Genomic DNA, 14454 nt, shown 5'->3' on the forward strand with positions numbered 1-14454 from the left:
GTAGTTTGAGGACAATTGTTATTTTATGATTTGAAATCTTGTTATCGTAGCTTTTTTGCTATACTTCAAAAGAATATAAAATATGGTAATATTTTGTTGTCACTACAATAAACTACAATCCATTTAGAACCAATTTCATAACTTTTTGGCACATTATTACTCGTAGTTAGAATAATATTAATAGTGCTCCCTTAATAACCGATGAGACTACAAAAAAAATGAACACTACTACATTTATTAATATCGTTTGTAGGTAAAGTAGGCTAAAAAAAGTTAGATTTTTTTCAAAGCGGGTTTCAGCGTGACGGAGCTGAATTATTTTTCTTTTGTTATTCATTTTATTGTGATAAAATTGGCTTTTTGTACTTTTGACAAGTGATCTCTGTTGTATTCTAGCTTCTCTATAAAGATTTTCAGGCTGGGGGTAGATTTTTGTAGCACATATATTTTTTTTAGATTTTCACCTCGTTATTGACCCATAGTTTGTTAAATTTGTTTCGAAATTTTTCGTTTTTTATCGTTAAAGTAGTGCATCAATGTATTGTAAAATATGTTGATACTGGACTATGTTCCTTCAGCTGAGTGTAGTCAACGCCTGCACCACTGAAGATATCTGCAGCAGTACCTGGCGAAACGTTTGGTACTAGGTCTTTTGGACCATAGCCTACCTGCAGAAATTATGTTCTTTCTTATCGTGACTACGGCCATGAAAGCTTTCATTACCATTCTGTTCATGATATTGGGTTGTTTCGAACCTTTTGTCCGTTTTTGTGAGTAAACTTCAAACTATAATATCTCAGTGAATACAATTCAATCGAAGTAAGCGCCATTTGAATTAGTGCACTTTTGCCAACGTAACACAAGGCGATTAATTTTGTTAGCATGAAAATTTTGTGCTTGGAACGGCCTTCGTTGACGATGAAGTCAACGAAGGCCGTTTTTGCCTGGTCCTGATTTGTGGAAGTTCTAGCGGCGAGAAAATTATCGAAGTGCTTGAAAAGATGGTAGTATGGTGAGGAGTATGGTGGTTGAGTATGGTGGGTAGAATTTTCGGACGTACATTTGAAAACGTGCGGATGGGCGTTGTCGTGGCGGGAGATGAGTCCTCTTCTGTTGACCAGTATCGGCTGCTGCTGACGCACTTTCCGGAACACTTCCTCAATTTTCTCACAGTTGAACTCTGCTGTGATGGTTTGGCCCGGTTGCAGAAAGTGAAGTGAATTACCCTAGCCGTTGACTAACCTTACAGTGATCATGTTTTTTTGGTGGGTTTTCGCCTTTGGAAAATGCCTGGTTGGCTCATCGGTGTCCGAACACAATCCAGAACGTCTCCTGGTGTCGTAGTGGATCCCACCTGAAAAAGATCGAAACGTGACAATTTCCGTCGATCATTTTGAGCGTTTTGACCTTTTCAATTCATTTTGATCCATCGAAAACCGAATGGGAGCTGACGCCCAGTTCTGTCGCTATCGTGATGAGTCGATCTCCACTCAAGTTCTCAAATCTTCGTCCTGGATTATTGTAGGTCGACCACTTCGGGGCCCATCTTCGAGGCTGAAACATCCAGAATGAAAATTCGCAAACCAAAGTCGAACAGTGTGTTTGTTCATTGAAAATATTTGGAAAAAATGAACACTATCAATGTATACAGTATAAAATTCTCCCTCTTCCTCTCTCTCTCTCTCTCTATCTCTCTAGATTCATTGGACGTTGCTTCCTTTTGGCGCATTTGTCCATCCTCCACCTTTCAGAAATGAGAGGAGCTTCGTCACAGGGGGGCGCAGCGGTCTTGCTCGAAGCAATGCTGCCACCCCTTTCTTATCAAAATTTTTTATTATGAAAACGCATAATATTTTTTGTTGAGTTGGCTCCTGCACGGGACACCTTTTGACTTTTTACACATATTCCCAAACGGGATAGAATGAGAAAATCAGGTATATACAGAATATAGTGTGGCGAATGCTCTGCAGTAAATCCAGGCCAAACCGGTAGAAATTTTGACATAAGACTGCGTGAACACGTCGATTTGGACAAAAAATCTGCAATTTGGATACGAACATCTTCAAGAATCAATTCACAAGACAAATGAAGATAATCTCAAAATCCTACACATATGTGATAAAGGGAGAAAAATGAATTTATTGGAGGCCATGCAAATTAACAAATCAATTGAAAACCAGAAACATATACCCCTAAAAGAGCAACTGGGTAGGTCTTCTCTCTTGAATTTATGAGTTTAAACAGCCCCTAGAATTTTCAGCGTGAAATTTTAAAAGTTGGCATCTTGGTTCGCCCAACTACCTGTCTTTCAAATACCTGTCCTTGCAGAATACCTGAAGACTCTAATATATCCGATATTTAAAACTTTGGATTTCAGTTTTATACTTCGGGTCAAACCCGAAACCGGTCGTATAAATAAAATCTACCAGTGATATTTAGACAAAAGTGTTTTTTATTCATTTCATTTGAGTGATCATGAATGACCATAAAGTAAATAAGTCATCAATCACACATAACACATACTTTTACACATATGATTGATACAATCCAGTCCCCACGTGGACATCCGGCCCACCCCGGCCTCCAACCGGCGTGAATGAGAGTGCTGTTTCTCTTTAACGCTTATAAGATTTTTCACAAAAAAGGTTCATTTTATTGGTGGCACGTTCTATGACGGTGGACAGTTACAACACCAAACAGAACTTTTTATGCAACAAAATATTGTTGACAACCATGTTACTAATTTCAATACAACTTCTGGTTGAAAAACTGTGGATAATCTTTCCTCAAATGGTTCCCACAAAATAGATGATTATTGAGTCTGATTTTGAGTTACCAGTAGGAATATCCTGGATATGCAAAATGGTATGTTTCTGAAATCTTTCACAATCTCTCCATGTGAGATATTTTATTGAAAAGTTTTACGAAAATGTTTTAATGTATTTAGGTTGGGAATCATACGTTAAAAGACCTCGTTAGTCCTTAGCTCGCACAAGTTTCTAAACTTCTGAGAGTTGTCGTTCGTATGGGGGCGACAGCTGATTAACAGATAAACAGATTCATCAATGGTGGCGGTGTACGTAACATGCACTTCTATCAGCTCAATAATTCGAGTAGTGACAGTAGTTAGGGAAGTTGAGATTGAGTAAAAACTCGACAGAAAATATTATAGATTATCACGATAGACATGAGTGAGATTTTACACACGAAGTGAGTAGCGTTCAATAGCGGTATTTCGCGAAAATTTCTGCTCGATTCAAAATATTCATATTCTTGGCATATGCATATCTAATCGATAAAGTAATCTCATTGATTTGATTTTTTTAGTCTTATTGGTGATAACAAATTGAAAATAACCTCAGAAAATTGAATCATTTTTACATCCACTTATCTGCATTGCAACGAGAATTATAAATAGTAAAGGAGACCGTGGAAGACCCATCAGATAACTTGATGAGACATACTTTTTATGGAATATAATTCATTAACAAACATGCCTATGATAACTTGCCTAATTTATTTGCCTATCAAAAAGTGTTCATAGCTATTTTTAATTGAAATAATTTTGATCAATGTTTCTATAGTCTTCATTTTTTTCATAACCGAATGAATTTCATCTCAACGCATAATTAATTTTCAAAAAATTCTGTCAAGTGGTAAAACATTTTTATCTGAAATTTTAATATTAATATTCACGGACTTGAAAATTCTGGATAAACCTGGGGTAATATTTTTAATAAAGGGTAACGAAGCATAAAGAGTCAAAATCGTATTCAATTCAGTGGGAACTATAGTCTCTACGTTTATTGCGATATGTGAAAGATTGTTCACATTAGGTACAATAATAATATTATTTGAATTATCTATGGATGAAGTACTGTATAATAACTTTTCAAGAAAATGTGGAGAATATATATATATATATATATATATATATATATATATATATATATATATATATATATATATATATAGGATCTTTCATGATGAGCGATCGTTAGGAATATATGGAGAACGATTCAAAATGAAAACTTGAAATTTTGTGGTAGTAGGTTTTACAAATGGCCTTCTGAACTAAAATATTTTCAACTTCCGGTCTCTTTCTGTTATACCGGAAGTTTAGGGCAACTTCCTTACTTTAAATGGAGCACCCTGTATTTTATTACATTTTTGAATTTCTTAGTACATTTTAGGTCTACTTTGTATAACAATGCCTATACCCACATTTGTTAATTTTCGACTCAGAACAATAAAATACATAGAATGGGCTTTTCTATCCTTGTTTTGACTGGTACATATACAAATGTTGTTTATTTATTTAGGGCCAGGACCATAATAAACTCAGATCAGATCGGTCGTTTTCGTGAATTCTCGTTCATACCATTCGTACGGATGCTTATTTCAGATTAGTTGTTAGATTCACAAAATTTTGTGGTTAGATTGTGTTGATACCTCAATTTTGTGTTGTTTTCGATCAAAAAGAATTTTGCTTCATTTGTGATTTATTTTCATGTGACATTGTGTTTAGTTATTCAATATTTTAAGCTAATATGGTGAAAATTTGAGAAGTTTGTGGACTAAAGGAATCTCTGGGTGTAAACAAAACATTTCACAGGTAAGTTTCAATCATGGGCGTCCCCATTTTTATATTGATTTTATTCATGATGTTTATTTTACATTTGTGTTCACTTTCAAATATCCATTAATTCTGTATTGTTCAAAAAAGATAACTCAGGTATAAACAAACGTCTATGAAAACCTCAAAAAAGAAAGAGGAGTTTTAGTAGAACTGAAACCTTTTTGAAAAAAAGTGAGAATGATTAATTTTAGTTTCTTCTTTTTTTAAGGTAACACCAAATTTTGAGTCATCCTTATTTGTGTCTTGTTATATTCATGTATTTATGTTGATTTCACTCCAATCATTTTCTCAGAATTTTACAAATCAGGAATAATACTAGCATACTAGAGTGTAACAAAGATTGAATCTTGATTATTTTTTCAGGAAAATTCAATATTTTGGTGATTTTGAGAGTGATGATATGGAAGACAACAATAAGAGAAATCAGTGTTTTCGGATGGCCAGAGAAATTATATTCAGAATTATAATCAGAAGGCAGACATACAAAATTGCTCAATTGCAGCAGAAAAACAGAAGAATGAAGTGTAAAATAAATACATTAAAATCATTAACATCCTATCTTCGAAAACAAAATATGATATCAGAAAATGCAGAATGTTCTTTAAATGGCCATCAGAAAAAGAGTTGAATGGGATGGAAAAAACTTTCTTGGATTTGTAGATTACGGGACAAATCTTGAATCAGACCAAATGGAAGAAGCAAAAGAGGCTCTAGTATTTATGCTTTTTGCTTTAAATGCTTCATGGAATATACCGGTTGGGTACTTTTTGATAAATGGGCTCTCAGGAACTGAAAAAGCAAATTTAGTTAAGAACTGTCTCAGATTTGTTCATGATAGTGGTGTTATAGTAACATCGATAACTTTTGATGGAACACCAACAAATTTTACGGTAGCTAAAGCATTGGGTGTGTCTTGTACCCTCAAATTTGAAAACATATTTTCCGCATCCAGAGACAAACGAAAAGGTTTTTATATTTCCTGATCCTAGCCATATGATAAAACTGGTTAGGAATTTTTTTGGCAGTAAAGAAATTTTGAACACTAGAAAAATTGAGAGAAAAAAGATTATATTTGGCAAACCAATTAAATGGAACTTTAATAAAAAATTGACTGAAATTCAGGAAGATGAACGACTCCATCTAGCTACCAAACTTAGAAGAAGGCATGTTGCATGGATAAAAGAAAAAATGCAGGTAAAACTGGCAGTGCACACCTTGAGTAATAGTGTGGCAGATGCTCTGGATTACCTGAATTTCGATGTGAAGTTGGAAGCATTTGCTTTCTCAGAATCTACTTCAAAATTTTGTAGGACATTCAATAATTTGTTTGATATTTTCAATTCAAGAAGTAGACTTACTAAAAAACTTTATGAATAACCTCTTTCTCCGGCCACGAAAGAGACATATTTTACTTATATGGACAAGTGTATAAATTATATAAAATCTTTGACAATTGAGGACACGCATGTACCAATATTATACTCAAAAAGAAGAACAGGCTTTTTGGGCTTTCTTATTTGCATAGAAAGTCTTAAACAAATGTATAATTAGAGAGTAACACATAAAAAGCAACTAAAATATATTCTTTCTTATAAGCTATCACAGGACCATTTAGAAATATTTTTCAGTTGAATTAGGGCTAAAGGAGGACATAATAATAATCCAACGGCTCGACACTTCAAATCTATAATGAAAAGATTACTAATCCATTCTGAGGTAAAGGGTAGTAACTGTGCCAACACATTAGCCCTTGATTCCTCAAATATTTTACATTGTTCAAGTTTTACAATAGTCCAACATGATTCAGAAAACATTGACCGGGAAATGTCAGAATGGATTAGTAAAACTGATGATCATGATAATGTCACTTCAAATGCTTGGAATTTAACTTTTTATGTGAATGATGTTGTAGCCTATATTGCAGGCTTTGTAGTGAAACGGATTAAGAAAAAAATTCACTGTATTGACTGTCTGAATTTATTAGAGTGTAGTGATAATATATCCAGATTACAAGTTAGAAAAACTTATGGTTGAATGACAAAAGCATCTGTATCTGTTATAAATCTGTGTAAAGAAGGTGAAAAATGTCTGAGAATGTTGAAAAGCTGTTTAGATATTTTTACCATTATATGTGATAATTTTAAAAATATATTAATTGTGAATACTTTACAAAATATGAGTAGTAATGTGCTTGATATTTTTGCTGCCCATTTCTTTGATGATGAACCTCTCAGTAACCATTGTTACCAGCTTTCAAAGTTGATTTTAAACAATTATTTTGAAATAAGATTACACCATGAAACTTGTATATTGGAGAATAGTAGAGAAAATAGAGTAAGGTCATTATTGACGAAGACTATTTTGTTCAAAAACCAGTGATGTATTCTTACTGTAATAAAATACCTATTTTTTTTTGTGTCAACTAATTATTGCCACGCCACTGTTTCCTGGCCCTCGATAAACAACCCGATCTTTACGTCTCACCCCTCTCGTCCACAAACTCAGCAATAAAGGATAGGTAGATGTTCCAGTATAAACAACTCCTAGTACTTGAAATGGGTATGGCGCCTCTACATATATTGTTGCTCTGAGGTTTTCGAGATATTTTTTTTCTGAAAAATTTGACAGTTACAGCACCACTCCGAAAATATCATAACTCATAGATAGTAAAAGCTGAAAATGTGAAATTTCACAGAATCACATACCTTAAGCATCATGTCATGAACAGGTGCATCGAATTTTCGAAAATAATTTACAGGGTGGTCGAAATTTCCACCTGCAACATAACATCGAGAAAACTGATGAAACACGATTTTTTCAAAAGGAAACCATACACTATTCTATTATTTTTGGATAATACGGAAAAAAAGATATCAAATTCATGAAGAATGTCCTATTCCTAAAATACACCCCTGGCAAGATATATCCGATTTTGGGAAATATTCAAAATGTAAATCATTCCAAGCAATACCAAACCAAGAAAGTTCTGAAAACAAATGAACTAATATTAACTCTGTCGTTGGTAAAAGGTAACTCAACATGATAATGGATGGATTGAAAAAAATTACTATCAGAGAGATGAATTATATCTTTGTTTATTGATATCGAATATATAATTTCATTTTGTTTGAATTTTTTTAAGGTTAGATTTTACTTTAATTTTAGAATTTAACTCAATTTCTTTAAATTCAAATAATATTGTGGTTCATTTCAACAGATGTTCAAAGACATTGCCGTTTTGTTCTGAACAAAAATATATATTTTTTTGCATACTACACTATTTGTAGCTTTATGTATGGAGTCAGGAATCAAATTATTGAAAGCTCTCAGAATCCTTTGTTTCATGTTTTCTGTATCACTCAAAGGATCCGCATAAACAGTTTCTTTGATATATCCCCAGATGAAGAAGTCCAGTTGCGTCAGCTTTGGAGAACGAGGAGGAAATATAAACGGCCCATTAGAGCAAAGCCACTGATCTTCGAACATCCCATTTAACAACCCAGCAACGGTATCAGTACGATGTGCAGGGGCTCCATCCATCTGATAACATAACTTGAAACGGTATTGTTCAGAAACTTGCCATATGGATTCACCAACCACATTCCTAATAATATGTGTAGTAGATTGGACAAGGTTATGGAATCATACGCGTATTCACAGTATAACGATATATTAATGACTATTCTATTTCTAGTTACAAACGGTAATGAATCAATACTACATTTCCTAACCTATAACATAATGTAATCGTCACTGTCTCAGTCATCCCAGTGACTAATTCTTAGATAATATATAAGTCACGCTGCTCCGTCACTATTTTCATAAGCGGGTACTGTACGACCATCCTGGCCCGTTGTTGTCCCCTCTCCTCTTGACCATTTCCTCTTGGGAGACAAACTGCTATGGTGTGTAACCTGATACCTTTACGTTCAAGATATTGTTTAAATTCATTGGAAACAAATCATTTTCCCGCATTTGTTATTATTCTTTGCGGATTTCTGAAAATTGTACATATCTCGCTCAATGTCACTATGACACATTTGGTAGAAGTGTTGGGAACCGCTTTCAAAAATGTGAATTTTGAGAATCCGTCCACAATTACAAGTATATACTTATTACCCTTCGTAGTTTCCACAAATGGTCCCAAATGATCCAAGTGCAGGGTGTGGTGTAATCTCGCATACTTGGGCATGGAATGCAAAAATCCAAACTTCTTACCACTATTTTATTTATGGTAGAGATAATGTAAACATGCATTTATATATTTTTTTCACAAATCTATTCATTTTTTCAAACCAGTAATTTTTTTAAATTCTGTCTATAGTTTTCTCATACTACCCATTTTCGACCATATGGCGTTACACGATAAACTTTATTTTCCCGTAAATCGTATTCCTCAAAAATGTTTTTATTATTCACTTTATCACCACTCAACAATATTTCTTTCGACCATTTTCGACCATATGGCGTTACACGATAAACTTTATTTCCCCGTAAATCGTATTCCTCAAAAATGTTTTTATTATTCACTTTATCACCACTCAACAATATTTCTTTCATTTCTTGATAGAAGCATCTTGATCTTGCGCCTCGCGTAGATAATCATTTTAGTCTATTTTTTTAACGTTCTCTATATTCTCTCTCATCTCAAAATTACGACTGAGTGCGTCTACATGCTACATTTGTAAATCAGCTTCATGCTGTATTTTAAATGAAAAGTCTTTTAAGAGTAAAACCCATCTAGCTATACGTGTAACAATTGCTTGTTTACTTAAGGCACTTTTCACGGCGTTGCAATCCGCGAAAATTGTGAACTCATTTCCAAGTAGGTAAAACCTAGGATTTTCACAATTGCAAGTAACTTTAGTTCGAATGAATGATAGTTTTTCTACGCCTCAGTTGTTTGCTTGCTGAAATATCCAACAGCATTTTCTTTATTCATCTGCATAAACTATTATTGGTAGTTTAGGATTGAAAATACATAATACAGGATTTGAACAAATTTTCTTCTTGAGATCTCGAACAATTTTTATCAATGAATCTGACCATGCACAAACGACATTTTTTAAAAATAATTTTGTAAGAGAAGCTGATATTCGAGCAAAGTCTTTTATAAATTTTCGAAAAAATCCGATCAGACCCAAAAACTGTCTCAACTGATGTTGATTTATTGGTATTGGAAATTTATCAACCGCCTCGGTTTTGACCGTAGATGGAGATACTTTATTGAACGAAATTTCGTAACCCAAATATGTTTTTTTCTCCATCAAAAATACAGATTTTGACAATTTTAGCGTTAGGCAATAATTTCCCAAAATTTTCAGAGCTTCGTTTAGTAGAACTAACCTCTCAATTTTGGATTTAGATGGTATCAAAATGTCATCAAGATATGTTCTTATGTGAAACTGTCTTAAGGGTTGGAAAATTTCATTCATAAATATTTGAAAAACTGAGGGACCATTACATAACCCAAATGGGGTTATGTAATGTCATAGTGACCCTCTGGCGTTATGAATGCCGTGTACGGAATGGTTTTGTTATCTAATGGTACTCTGAAGCTAGACCGATACTTGTGAAATATGTGTATTCTCCTGAACTATCAATAATTTCTTCTATTAGAGGCACCGGAAAACTATTTTTCACTGTGATTTTATTGAGTGCACGATAATCGATGACCATTCTTTTCTGACCATCTTTTTTATCAACTAGTAAAGCTGGACTTGAATAACTCCCTTACTGTTTCCCTGAAAATTTGTTTGTCTTTCTCTGAAAAGCGATATGGTCGATAAGTGACAGGACCATCTGTAGTTAACTCTATAGACAGAAAAACTGAATGTGCTTTCCCCAGGTGCTTCATATCGGAAAACATACTTTTTTCATATTCCATGAAAATTTTGTCAAGTTCCGATTTTTCCTGCACCGATAAAGTACCACATTTTATGTTTGATACCCAATGAGGAGTATCCACTTTATTCTGAAACGTTAAAATACCATCCACCCTGTGGTAAATAATATTCTGATCCTCTGAAATTTGTTACGATCAGAATATCATTTTCGATATTGTTGTCGTCGATTACGTAATACACTATTTTTAATGAAACTTCGTCAATTTGTGCTAAATTCTCCGTATAATGGGTCACGGGTCACTGTTGTTCCAGTTCCCAGAAATCCAGACAATTTAACCATTTGCTCGAGTGGCTTGACCCTCAGCTTGAGTTTTTGAGCTACTTTCGATTTCATAATTGAACAGTCACTCCCAATACCATCAATACTTTTTTTTTGTAGAACTTTGAAGAGTGATGGTTATTTCGAATTAATTTAACTTTTTCGACTTTAGTGTCTTTGATGTCTTTCCGTTTATACTGTTTATTAGAATTAGATTTTGATATCTGTTTTTCGAAACAACCAATCTCAATGTGCCCTTTTTTTGAACAGAAATTACAAATTTTATTTTTGTGTCTACAATTATCTCGATGATGTCTGGCTCTCCCACAACAAGAGCAGATTATTTCATTATTTTCCCTGGGACTACTACATTTTAATGACTACTACTTGGTACCGGCTGTTGCGAATGGCTCTTGTAGATTTCAGTTGCTACCTGTCTGTATGTTTTATTTTTAAGGTACACCCCCAACTACCAATTTCAAATTACGATCATTTATTGCACCCATTATTAGATAAACTTTGTCGGAGTCAGAAAAGTTTAATCTTAATCTATTAATTTTTGCCAAATGTTTGAAATGGAACTCATATAATAAGCATCCTTCTGTTGGAGGTGGCTACCTTCATAAATAGCTCGTAAGCGTTTCTTGTACATTGAAATGTAGAACTTAGTAATTGTTTCCATTCTACCCACGTATTCTGAGACCACCCTGATTCACACTGTATGTTACTTTAATACCATGTGTTAGCTGTTCCCTTCAATTTACTTACTACTTGGTAAACTATGAAACTATCAGACCAACTATATATACTTGCATTATGTTGGATCAAACTCAGGCCCTGCACTCGAAAGAACAATACTAGAGCTTGGCTGTACATTGCATATTTGTGATATAGTATTTGAACTTGCTACACTTACAGTTTGACTCCTGCGTTTTCTCGACTCTTTTCGATGTCGACTCGATTCCTTTGGAGACTTTCTTGCTCTTACTGACATCCTTTTCCGTTTTCGGTTACTACCCTCTTCACTGGAGCTGGAGGAGGATCTGGATGGACTGCTGTTGGTTGGGGACAAACGCCTCTTCGAATCATACGCGTAAAACGTATAACAGTATAACGATATATTAACGACTCTTCTACTCCAAGTCACAAACGATAATGAATCAATACTACATTTCCTATCCGATAACATAATGTAATCGGCACTGTCCCAGTCATCCCAGTGACTAATGTTTAGGTAATATATAAGTCACGCTGTTCCGTCACTATTTCTATAAGCGGGTACCGCATATGCGAATATCTCTTGCTATTCAAATTCTCTTCATAAAGATATAAACATAAAATTCGGTCTTCCTTTATAGCGCAAAGAACATTAAAACTCCATGAGTCCTGGAAATTGGACTGGCGAACGAGCTTTGGATTTTCTGCTGCCCAAAAATGACTATTCTGGCGGTTGTACATACAATTCATGGCAAATTTGGCTTCATCTGTCCATATCATTTTCTTCATAAACTCAGGGTCCTCCTGTACTTTGATAAGAAACAATTCGCAGAATTCCACTCATGCAGGTAAATCCTGAGGTTTCAGATTTGAAACCTGGTGATATTTGAAGGTAAGCCACTTATGTTTGAATAAAATCCGGTTTATTGATGAATATGAAATTCTTAGTGACTTTTTTGCGTCTTTCAACGAATTTTTTGGATAGGCTGTGAAGTAGGCCAAAACTACAATTTCGATGTCCTCATTGTTTACGAGTATTTTTTTGTTGATGACAGACGAAAAAGATCCGAAATCACGGCAGTTTCTTAGAAGTCTTCTCGGAATATTTTTATTGGGTCTGTGTAGATTTGGGAATCTTTCTGCAAAAACACGACAAGTTCTGTCCATTATCTTATTGCATTCACTATAAATGATCATTGAATCCATTAGAATACCCCAAACGGGACATTTTGCACACAAATAGAAAACTGCGAAATATACGTCAATTATATTGCATCAAATTTTGACATATTTGTTGTAACTTCATTTGTTTCCAAAGCTTTCTTGGTTTGGTATTGCTTCGAATGATTTACATTTCAAATATTTCCCAAAATCGGATATATCTTGCCAGAGGTGTATTTTAGGTATAGGACATTCTTCATGAATTTGATTTTTTTTTTCGTAGTATCCAAAAATAATAGAAAAGTGTATGGTTTCCTTTGGAAATATCGTGTTTCATCAGTTTTCCCGATGCTATGTTTTAGGTGGAAATTTCGATCACCCTGTAAATTATTTTCGAAAATTCGATGGACCTGTTCATGACTCGAGGCTTAACGTGTGCTTCTGTGAAATTTGATATTTTCAACTGTTAAATTCAAAAATGTAATACAATACAAGGTATTCCATTTGAAATAAGGAAGTTGTCCCCAACATCCGGTATAATGGAAAGAGAACGGAAGTTGAAAAAATGTTAGTTGAGAAGGCCATTTTGTAAAACCTACTGCCACAAAATTTCAAGTTTTTATTTTGATTCGTTCTCTATAAATTCCCAACGAACGCTTGTCGTGAAAGACAATATATATATATATATATATATATATATATATATATATATATATATATATATATATATATATATATATATATATATATATATATATATATATACAAAAATACTAGCAAGCAACGAAAACTTTTACTCGCGAACAATCAGAGAGGCTATCGAAATTGAAAAACGACCTAATAAGGGTGTTTGGTAGCTGGGTGCAAATCTTCAAGGGGGTGATACACTAGCCCATGTAGAACATATTCATACAAACATTTTTATTTTCTAGCGCGTTTTTGATTTTTGAGGGAACTTTTACGATTTTTAGTACAAAAACCCAAAATTGGTCAATTAAATGCTGATAACTTCGAATCTTAACAGAAATGTCCGGTTTTTTGATTTATTCTAGTAGTCTTATGTGTCCCTAATCGTACTTAAGTAGTTTGAAGCACCATTGTGTCCAAAAAAGTTTTGTACAGAGCATTTAAACTTTACAAAAAAAGAAAGAAAATAAAAAATCTGACCTTTGATGCCAATTAAAAAAATAAATAAAATACATACAGGTGTCCAGACAACTTCAAAAACGTGCTTGGTTATTGCTCTTTCGTTTGAGGTATCATTTACCTAGCTAAGTCTTAAACTTTTTCAATTAGGGTACCTGAACCAGTTGAATGTCGTAAATATGGATATTTGAAAAATTAAAAAAAAAGTAATTTAAATGAAATTCAGCTCAAAAACCTTTAAACGATAATCCTAAAGCAATATGCGATATTATTTTTAGACTTACATGGAATAATAAGAAACTCAGCCCAACTTGAAAGAAGAGAAAACTGAACAAAGGCCGGTGTCGGTGGCATTTTACAACAAAGAATTTGACCTGAAGCTAGTCATTAATTGGAATGCATTCTGTTGTTATGATTCAGACCTTATGCTAGGGCCATAAACTTGCTTTTGAGTTTATCAATTTTTAGGTACCTGAGTTGAGTAATCATCTTGGACCCCTCGCCAGGTCTGTTTGGTTGACCAAACAAGTTCTCTAGTCACTGCTTTGCCCTTTCGAGTTGCGAGTAGACGTTGGTTTTGTGTTCCACATTTTTGTAATTCACCGTGTTCAGTTGTAGCCTTTCAC

The 14454-nt window shown here is 34.0% G+C and overlaps 1 long non-coding RNA gene across 1 annotated transcript; it reads left to right on the plus strand.

Moving 5' to 3' along the window:
- Positions 1 to 4385: 4385 nt before the first annotated feature.
- LOC141486703 (uncharacterized) lies at positions 4386 to 7052 on the plus strand. The gene is made up of 2 exons (XR_012467992.1): positions 4386 to 4615; positions 5003 to 7052. It is a non-coding gene; the product is annotated as an uncharacterized lncRNA (long non-coding RNA).
- Positions 7053 to 14454: the final 7402 nt, after the last annotated feature.

Source organism: Leptinotarsa decemlineata, unplaced genomic scaffold, assembly GCF_025532065.1.
Source record: "Leptinotarsa decemlineata unplaced genomic scaffold, Ldec_3_MD MMD2_tig00026363_RagTag_RagTag, whole genome shotgun sequence".
NCBI classification, from domain to species: Eukaryota; Metazoa; Arthropoda; class Insecta; order Coleoptera; family Chrysomelidae; genus Leptinotarsa; species Leptinotarsa decemlineata.